Here is a 10842-nt window from a genome sequence, read left to right on the forward strand (position 1 = left end):
TTTTCAAAAGTGACTAGCGATTTGGGGCTTCTCAATTTTTAGGGGCTTAACTTTAGCACTTTAAGGGTACATCTACACAGCAAAAATAAACCTCATCTCAGCGAGTCTCAGAACCCAGATCTACAGACTCAAGCTAATGCTACAAAGCTAAAAACAACTGTGTAGACATTCCAGCTTGGACTGGAACTCTGGCTCTGAAACTGACCCTGCTCTCGGGGCTTTAGAGCCAAAGCTCCAGCCTGAGTCAGAATGTCTACACAGCTGTTTTTAGTGCCATAGCGCAAGCCCAAGTCTGAAGACCCAAGCTCTGGGACTTTGCTGCTGCTGCTGCAGAGAGAGTGAGTGTGGACATACCCTAACAGGGCCAGATCTTCAGAAAATGCTAAGCACCCACACTCTGAAAATCAGACCCCTTTACGTTGTCTCCTTCTGGGCACTCAAAAGTTAAGGAACTCAAGATCACTAGTCACTTTAATGTAGTAGGCCAGTAGATATCTTCTCCTCCTTGTGATGTAAGAGACAACCCTCTATTGGTCAGGGCACAAGCTCACTATACCCCCTAATGGTGCGAGTCTCTGGGTTGGTGATAGCATCTAGTGATTCAAGTCTGCAATCAGCAGAAGTGCCTAACGGTTCAAGTCCCTGAATACTTAAATTTTTTTACTTTCTTCCAATTTACCTTTATCTCACCACATTCCACCATCATTTCCTAAGGGAACACAGTCTTTTATATTGCATCTCTCTATTAGCTTTTAAGTCTTTCAGTGCCCAAAATGCTTCCAGTTCAATAATCCAATTATGTAGGAGGAGGAGATTAGCAAAAGGGAAGCAACCTGTGAAGACAATTATGCTTCTGTGAAGTAAATTAATTTGCAACAGACTCACATGTTTCAACCAAATGTAGGGCTCTGCTGGCATTCATGCATAGAATCATAGAAGGTAGAGATGGGAGAGACCTATTAAGTTCCATCTAGTCAGTCCCCGGAGGTCCAGTGCAGGATTATTACCCACAGTGTACTCTTGAGTCCTTTGTCCTGTTTATTTCCAAATTACTGTCTCAAGCAATGGGGCTTTCAACCATTGAACTAAAACAGATTTGACAGACAAACAAAGAAATGCCATCAAGTTGCATGTTAGGCCTCACTTTGCTCAGCCAATTAATACAATATAACTAGGATGGGATTCTCCACTGCATTATACCATGAGTAGTCACCTACTTCTTTGCAAAATGGATGTAAAATTCTACTGTTCTGATTAACTTTTTACATCTATTTTACTTAGGTGTAAATAATTATACGAGGCAGTGGAGAATGAGGCCCCTCATTTTATTATACACATACATTAGCAGTGGGTGTAGCTCCACCACATCAGTCATATTGTGTGATGTTTTTATTTGAAAACACCTGTTTACATCTTTATAATTCCCTCACCAGCCTTATCACACTGAGAAGAGCTTCACTTCAGTATAGCCAATATAGTAAAACAAACAAGGAGTTTGTAGGTCACGCCATTGTGGAGATAGGAGGAGCCAAAATAGTATTAGAAAAATTTTTAAAACTGAAAACCTTATGTTTTTGAACCCACTGCTCAATTGTTGGTCCTGGCTCTTGGCGTGTTGTGCTTCTTAGGAAAGCCACCTTTCCCCCTCTCCTCCACAGCCCCACTAAGCACAGACTTGACAGAGATGAGGACTGAGCCCATAATCTCCAAAGAGTTTGTTCGACTTGAACCAAACTTTCCAAACAAGGCAGACATTCTTTCCTTGGGTGCTATGTAACATTTCAGATGGATTGGTATAATAACAGTGAAGTTATGGTTATGCATGCTAAAAATCAGGCTTAGAATGGGAGGTTTACTTCCACCTTAACTAAGGGGAAAAAATCAAGTCTTTATAATAACAAGATATTTTCTTATAAACTGCCTGTAAAACCCTCCCTGCTTCTAAAATCTGGCAGTGTGGCAATCACAGCTTCAGTTCAAGACCCTCTGAAAGATTTTATGAGATAAACTCTACCACTTTTTCACATACACAAGGCCCTCATTTACATCCACATCCAATGAAAGAATTTTATTTTGGACTAGATTAGCAAATTTTTAAGTTTAGGTCTTTTGTCTTCAGGGTCTCCTAGGATCCTAATATTCCTGCAATGGATTTGGTATTCAAGGAACTCAGGATGTCTTTCTGTTCACAAACTATGCTTACCGGTATACAGTTTTCTTCCTGGAGTAAATTTCAGCTGCCATATTGTACTATTTGAATTTTAATTCCTCAGTTCCCACAGTAGCACTGGAGCTTTCTTTAAGTGCATCCAGCTTCCTCTAAACCAACCAATCCCAGTCCCCCACATGACTCTATTTATTTACTCTGTCATCTGCCTTTATCAGAAACAGCCTACTCAAAGAAGCCAGAATGAATTGCTGAAGTGGCATGGTTTTGATAGCACAAAATCAATACAGTAAAAGAGATGAACAGTGCCACTTCGATGTAAACAAGTAGACTCTGTACTCCTGCAGTGACTTTGTTATTATTGTTGGTAAGGTCAGTAATTTTCCTGAAAATTAAGCAACTTGGCAAAATTCTAGAAATTAACTTTCATTCCTTGTAGCCAATTAGTTCTTTTTATCATTTAATTGGGTTATTGCTGTAGTTAACTCACATATTATTTCATAGGTAATCGCTGTGTGATCTATAGATAAGTATGAAAAGATTACAGAAGTAGAAGACTGACAAGTATTTAGCAGTGACAAGTGTGTAATAAATAAGGTAAGGCAGTAAAGCACAGCCTGCAGGCTGTAAGATTTCAGCTTAGCCACACTATGATGCAGGTTAAAGGAAACTAGACATGAGTGGGTGACCTAAGACTGACTCTATGCCAATAAGACCACATGATTATTGTAAAAGATGAGCCAATAGGTGATGTCACAGAAAAATAGATCGCAAGACACCTGATTGTAACATACAGAAAATTCTGTTCTGGCCGCAGGTAACCCTAGGGTTCACAACTTTCTAATTACACAAAACTGAACACCCTTGCCCTGCCCCACCCCTTCTCCAAGGCCCCATCCCCGCTCACTCCATTCCTCCTCCCTCCATCACTCTCTTTTCCCCACCCTCACTCACTTTCAGCAGGCTGGAGCAGAGGCTTGGAGTGCGGGATGGGGTAAGAGCCTCATTAACATAAACCCCTTGTGGCAGAGGTGTCAGACCTTGCAGAAAGGATGAGTGAATTAGGAAAGGAAAATCTATTTGTTTTTTCATTTAAATAAAAACACACTCTTATAGCCATAAAGGGAGGCAACACCACCTAATTATATTTTTGCTCAAAGTGATAAATATTTATTTCTCCACTGCCCTCAAAGAGGGAGATAACTCAAAATCAGCTGGAAAGAATGTCCATCAAACTACTTTGAAGTTATGGTCAAGCATGGAAAGTTAGAGCCAAACAGGAATTGGCCACAACACTTATGCATGTACACACACAAACACAGATGTAATTATATTTTTGCTCAAAGTGATAAATATTTATTTCTCCACTGCCCTCAAAGAGGGAGATAACTCAAAATCAGCTGGAAAGAATGTCCATCAAACTACTTTGAAGTTATGGTCAAGCATGGAAAGTTAGAGCCAAACAGGAATTGGCCACAACACTTATAGGGACTGGCAGCACCTCCCTGCATGCACTCACTCATCAGTGCAGACTCTGGCCCTTTATCACTGGATGACATACATACAATATTATCCTGGGAAAGTGCACTCCCCTGTCCTGAGAGAGTAATACGATGCACCCAGACGACAATCCATTCATTTGAATGAAAGCTGCTGAGAGGATATGGGCTTATTCTGGAAGCAGCAAATGAGTTAAGAGCCTTAGAAAGCTCTCCCTTTAGAAACCGGTTTCTCTATATGTCATGTAGGTGAAGATTCTTCCCTTCCCCATCTATTCTTCTTTTGGGATACAATTTCTAGAAAACATGATCTTTACTTCTACTGCTGCTTCTTATTCATTATGGGTAACAATGGCCCTTGTGTAGGTTAGTTAGCACAAGATCTATGTAACATATAAGCCATACTTGGAGGGTTTAAGTGGGTTTAACTGGTGCACATGCTTTGTGGTGGCCCTCTGTACGCAGGTGAATTTGATCCTATCAGCAGGTTTGTCTCTAAACAGAATGTGTCTAAGTTATACAAAGGGCACCGAGGGGCCTTATAGATATGGCTGGCAATCCAGCAGCACTGGCGACACTAAAAAACAACAACAGCTGGCAGATCATAGGACAAAAAGCTACTTACCCTCAAAGATGAGGATGACACAGGACAGTAATGACTGATTGATTCAGAGTCCAGAATTTCTTTCCACACACTGAGGCAAAGACCAAACACTCTTGCATGGCCAGAGATCTGAATTATGAAAGAGACTTTGAGTACAGTTAATTAAAGCACTGAAGACATTACCTGCTACTTTCTGACAATCACCTTTAAATCTCACTCTGTGCCCTTCCTTAAGTCTTGCCAAACTATACCCAGTAAATAAACATTTTCCCCCTATTCTTTACTGCAAACATTTTTCTGTCTATAATATATAATCATTTGTTATTCACTTTTAAATATTTATGAGTGAACTCAGTGTTCTTGAAAGTAAAATTTGCAAGCTTCCCACACAGCTCTGTCAATGTACATTAATTCTTAAGGCCAGAAATTGGGGGAATGTTTCTTACCCTATGAATTTGCTGTAATCAGTGGGTTAAAGGCAGCGTTGGTAGCGGATTCAGCCCAAGACTCATCAACCTCAGTGTTCAACTGTAATAACATGGTGAACTTACACCCTGGATTGGTGACATGGACTTGGTCCAACTCCAGCTAAAACAATTGGGAGTATTTCCACTGACATCAATAGGAGTTGAATCGGGCCCATGATAAGGGTATATAGTATTTCATGGAAATATTTCTAAGGACAGTTTTTCATTTTGTGAATCATCTGAATGACAGAAATTAGGATTGGAAAAACTAATCAATTCATTCTTTCCAGCTCCATGAGCCAGTGCAGGATTACTTCATACCATACATATTGTAGGTGGTAGTATTTGTTTCTAAGATCCTTATACCACAAAAAAAAAAAAACCACACCTTGGACTTAGAAAACATCGTCATCTGCAGTCTCTCAGACCCTGGCTGGAGAAGATCATCAGGGAGCTTACACAACAATGGAATGGGAAGAAGCTGACACTCAGTGCTTCAGTTTGCTTCCTTCTGTGGTTTGAGAGAGAGAGCAACACTAGTTCTGCTTTCTCACTCCCCATTGATCTTAGCATTAATCTGTACAGAACCAGTGCATGATTCAAAGTTTAGGAGACAAACACCAAGAGTTTATTCAGATACGATAGAAAATAACCATCAGGTTTTGGTAGTCAAATGGTGACCTCAATCTGTTTTCTAGTCAGCAGGCTCTCCTGTCACAAAAATGCATCATCACAACTGGCACTAAGGGTACATCCAGACTACCCGCCTTATTGGCGGGTAGCGATCGATTTCTTGGGGATCAATATATCGCGTCTCATCTAGACGCGATTTATCGATCCCCGAACGCGCTCCCCGTCGACTCCGGAACTCGATCCCGCACCATGAGGACCCAAGGTAAATCGATCTGAAATACTTTGACTTCAGCTACGCTATTCACATAGCTGAAGTTGCGTATCTTAGATCGATCCCCCCTCCCAGTGTAGACCAGCCCTAAGTGGCATCCCATGTTTGTAGTTGCAGGAGAGAAGCCAATGGATTTAAGTGGCCTGGGGACTTAAATAATCTTTCACATCTACCCGTGTTGCCTCCAGGTCAGAGTTGAGACAATAGAATGGGATTGAGCTGGGTGTGGAAGCCTGGAAGAGGAAAAGATCTATGGGCGGGGGGGAGGAGACTCAGTTAGTAAGCATGACTATTTGCAGTATTTGCAAAACTGGTACCAAAGAACTTCTGGTCTCTGCATTTCTGCCATCTCCAAAATATTGAATATTGAAATATTCTTGTACAGAGATAATCACACACAGGCCAAGAAAGCAAGAACAGAAAAAGAGAATTTTCTGACGTCTTTCCAGTTTTTATGACTCTCTCCAAAATGATAACTTGTGCTAATTAGAAACAGTGTCATTTTCAACTGGTAAACCATTATCTGCACCTTCTCAGCATGCTGTCCGCTGTAATCCTACACCATGATCACATTAGACCTCAGGCCAGGATCCGGTTGCTAATAAACTGATAGGTTGTTTTCAAAAGGTTTGATTTTCTAGTCTTTTAAAAAATACAGTTCTCTTCTCCTGTCCCTTGCTGTTTTGATGATACAAAAGAAAGGCTTGACTGAAAGATAGCATGTAAGTTCATCTCCTTGACATTTTGATTAAAGGAAAACTGCATCGATGGCTAGAGACTTTAGAGAGCTAAAATAAATATTGATTAAATAAGAGTATGGAAAATGAATTTTCAAAGTAATATTAAGCAATACCTGCCATTATTTCACTATCTGCATCACCCTGACTGGCCTTGGTAGGAACTGACATGTTAATAACATTTTCAGATAGTAGGCCTAACCTAATGACAGAATAAAACTCAAGGACTCAGCTTGCCATCTGAGTACATAAGAAACCAGAGATTTTCAAAGTTGCTGTAACTTCTGCAATTTAAAAAGACAATTTTAGTTAATGTAACGGTTTAAAAAAAATGCTTAAATTTAGAGATGGGTCCAAAACAAGCCCCCCAGCTCTAGACGCTCCTAAACTTTTTAGAAGTTTGGATTTGAAGACCACTTTGTGGTTGGCTCCAACTCTGTAAGGAGCCAAACTTAAATCAAGAATCTGAAAAATCCCAAAGGTGGGAGATGCCTGGATCAGAATTTTGCAGCTCAGGATCTGTCTTGAGTTAAATTAACCAATTTCTTAGAAAACACATTACAAGTCTCTAATTTGCCATATATTCAAGAGCTGAGCAGATTCCCTGAGTCCTGCTCTACATCACCAGATTGTCAGGATGGCAGTATCAGACACTTTTGGTAGTGCTTTTTAAAAACTATTTTAACTTCTAAAATGAGTTGCAATTCATTCCTGTACAGAGTTTCAGCGCAACATATATGCACCACTTAAAACTTCAAAATATGGCACAAGTGGGACTTTAGTGATGAATTGGTTTTGTGCTGGCCCTTTGCATAGGGTTCTTTTTCACTCTGAGTGATTTACTCTTCTTTGTAATTAGATGTAGTAACTGGAAATTAGATTCTTTCCTGTTGAAACATTTTATTGATTTTCAAATCATCATACAGCCACATTCACAACAAATGCAAAACACAAACAGAAAGTGACACTAATATACTTAAAAGGAAATATTACACGGCCTCCCTCCTAAGAAGTCCTACCTTCAATTTTAACAATGTCTCCTAATCAGGTTAGGCTGGAACAGTAGGGACAGGTTTTTGATTGATCAATCAATAGGTAGCTTGTCTGAGATGCACAGAGGTTAAAGGATTTGCCCAATGCCACACAGCAAGTCAGTGGCAGAGTCCCAGGAGTCCTGACCTCAGTTTCCTACATTCACCTCTAGAAACACTGGGATAGATTCTGCCCCCATCCCAGTCCCGATATGCTATGTTGGTGGCTTACATGTGTCAGAAGTGTGCTGCAAGGGGCTGGGAAAGAATTTCCCTTGTGCAGGCACAGCATAAGTCCAGTGTTAGCAGCTGTATCCCTTGCAAAATGCCATGGTGGTGGAGGCGCTTGGATGGACGGTCTCCATAGTACACATCACTACAAAAAATCTGGACTACAGAGAGCTTGTGGGTAGCCTTCAGTGTTGGGCCTGCTCGAATTTATACCAGTTGTCATTTTCAGCTCCTGGAGCAGCTCAGATTCAGGAAGGCACAATGATGATTTAAAACCACCTTTACCTCCTGTTCTCCTGTGTTGCATCTGCTGGATGCCCAGCACAAAAGCCCTACTGAATCTCTGTGGTTTTAAGTTCTAGACTCCTACATCATCAATTTTTAAATAATCATTTAAGAGGTTTGAGCAGGGGTTTGGACTAGATGACCTCCTGAGGTCCCTTCCAACCCTGAGATTCTAGGTATAAGTAAGTCTCTTACAACTACAACAAACCCCTTGAAAGGTCAGTGAAACAGAGTCCCTAAAGTGCCTTGATAGAGTCCCCTCAACATTATTGAGGGATGAGAAACACAGAGATTATAGAGAGCAGCTATGGTGTAGACGGTGGCAGATGGGAATCACAATGAATGTGATACAAGAGGAGGATTACAGTGATGGGGGGAAATATGTAATATGGAAATAAACAAGATTCAGGTGGCTCAATGGAGACTAAGGAGAAACGAGTTTTCTTCACCAGTAAGGAATTTATTAGCATCTCTTGCCTAGAATCTATGTCTATGTTTTTTTAATGTTGCATTATGAGATCCCTAACATTTTAAATGCTTCACAATTTCATCAGCTAGATGTCTTTCCGGTAAAATATTTCTTTATATTTATCACTGTAGCTAATTTTATATACACGTATCCCATAGAGCTGCATGTGAAGTAATTGACAAATAAATATTAAACTGCTTTGAATTTGGAGCTGTTGGGGGAAAAAACTGTAAAGTTGGGTTGAAGAGAGAGAGAGTGGGATGCAGCCTATTGTATTTATAAGGCAGAATTCCTGGTAGGCAAAACCAATGGACAATCAGATTGATTATTATTTACCCCAGTTTTATATAGGGACTGGTATTGTATAGGATCCAGTAACTCAAGGCTGCAGGCTGGCAGAGAATCCTGTGTTATTGAATCTCGGGCTGGAGTTTGTCATAAAAGGGTTACTTTTGGTGGTGCTTTTTTGAAAACAATTTTAACTCCTAAAATAAGTTGCACAGTATTTCCAATTGGATGCTAATGGCAGCCTGGCAGTTGAGATAAAGGGAAAGGCTAGTGTCATTCTTATAACAAATCACTATACATCTAATTACAAAGAACAGTAAATCACAAGAGCTAGAACTTGGGTTCCGGAGGAATCTGAAAATCTCAGGTTTTTACTGGTCTTTATTAGAAATGGGTCTTTACCTTTAAGCAGTATGGCAGATATACTCACTTGTCCTCTAGACTATATGGGTGAAATTCACAAATGTGCAGAAGATCTATGCATCCCTCACTGCCTCAAAATAGGGCTTAAGTAGGACATAAATAATGCATAGCTTTTGTGCTGGTGTTTTACCCAGGGGTCAACTTTACCCTATGTGCATAAATGTAAGTATACCTAAGAACAAATTTGGCCTTTCCATCAGAGGCAACCAAAAGATCACTGGTTGCTCTAACCAGATTTCCATCAGTCATTTGCATCGGGTTTCAAATATCCAAGTGCACTTTCATGCATCTAAGGAGGTAACTAATTAACAAAAAAAACTATTATAATTCTTTCTGTGAGGCAGACAGTTTTTGGAGACATGATGGTCATCAGCAGTCACCAGTTCTATTTATAAGATTTTAGGTAATGAAACTTCCATAAATATGTTTATCAGGTAGGTGATTAAAAAATTACAAGAATTTCAATATTACATGTTGTCATCTAAAGGCAAGATTTTCCAAGGTATTTAGTGCCTAGAGATGCAGAAAGCTACCTGAGAGTTAGGTACCTAGGTGCTTTTGAAAATCCCACAAGGCACCTATCTGTATATCTTTAAAACTCTGGCCCTAAGAGACAATAGATGAGATTCTGGTCCCATTTGAAATCAATGGCAAAACTCTCATTGATTTCAGGAGGGACAGGATTTCACCCAATATTTTTGCATATGTTGTATGTTGCACTGAGGTATGTTTTGTATGTTGCACTAGGGTTTGTGTGATCATGAGCGGGAGGACTCAAATTCCAACTGAAGCTAAAAGGAGTATTTCCATTAACTTTAATCAAAGTCAGATTGGAATACTAGGGACATAGTATAAGGAAAGATGTTGTCACAGGAGCTGCTCATACAGAGCTTTCACTAAGACAGAACAGTAAGTAGTACATCCTTGAGACAGGATTGTAACCTGGCTATCAGTTTTACAGTGTTTTAAGGTTGGGTGAAATTCTTTCATTCTGTTATCATAGAACATTAAATAATTTTAACACAGTATCACTAGTGTCGTGGAAAAATTGACCACTCCTTTGATTTTGGGTCAGACACAGCCTTGAGGCACCTTTATTATTACAAGCATGCATGCAGGGAGAGGGTTAAGCTTCCCTCTGCCTGTTACAAATTTTACCAAGCTTATAAAGGTTAAAACCGCAAATTAACACGTACTTAGATTTCCTTATTTGGTTTTTCCTGTTATTGTTCTTTGACAGTTTTCGTTGGTAGTCTGTCTGCCTGTAAGACCCCTCCTTTGCAGTTGCATTGGATAAGGCTCAGCATTCTAGCTGAGCTTCCCTCGGTTCCCCTTTCTCTGGTTTCTTCATCACCATCACCCCCCTTCCCCGTGCCCGCTACACAGACAAACAAGAATTGGAGAAGTTAACCTTTGTTCTATATAGCAATTGAGTTTTGCTAACAGGCCTAGGCCTGAAAGGCAGGGGTTAGGATGCAGTCTGCTTCTGACCCTATGGGTGGGGGTCTGGCAGCTAACTCAGCTTGGGGCAAGCGGGACACAGTCTGGGGCACACGGGACCCCTTAAAATCCCTATCACTAGGAAGCTGAAAAGCTGCATATTTATGAATAAAGGATCAACAGGTAAGTAAAAAGCTCCCCCTTTATTGAGTAGAGGCTGTTCTCCTTGATTAAACTAATAAAATAAATAATGTTGCAACATTGAAAAGTTGTAGGTTGCTAAAAGTGAGTGTGCCC

At 40.2% G+C, this 10842-nt stretch overlaps 1 long non-coding RNA gene across 1 annotated transcript in view; it reads right to left on the reverse strand.

Moving 5' to 3' along the window:
* LOC123370508 overlaps window positions 1-5258 on the reverse strand; it is a 32415-nt gene extending 27157 nt beyond the window's left edge. The window contains exons 1-2 of the long non-coding RNA XR_006579439.1: window positions 5126-5258; window positions 4292-4399 (exon numbers count right to left, since the gene is read on the reverse strand). This is a non-coding gene — a long non-coding RNA (uncharacterized LOC123370508). The remainder of the gene's footprint in view (window positions 1-4291; window positions 4400-5125) is intronic.
* Between the last annotated feature and the right edge of the window lie 5584 nt (window positions 5259-10842).

The sequence above is a fragment of the Mauremys mutica genome, chromosome 4, assembly GCF_020497125.1.
Source record: "Mauremys mutica isolate MM-2020 ecotype Southern chromosome 4, ASM2049712v1, whole genome shotgun sequence".
Taxonomy (NCBI): domain Eukaryota; kingdom Metazoa; phylum Chordata; order Testudines; family Geoemydidae; genus Mauremys; species Mauremys mutica.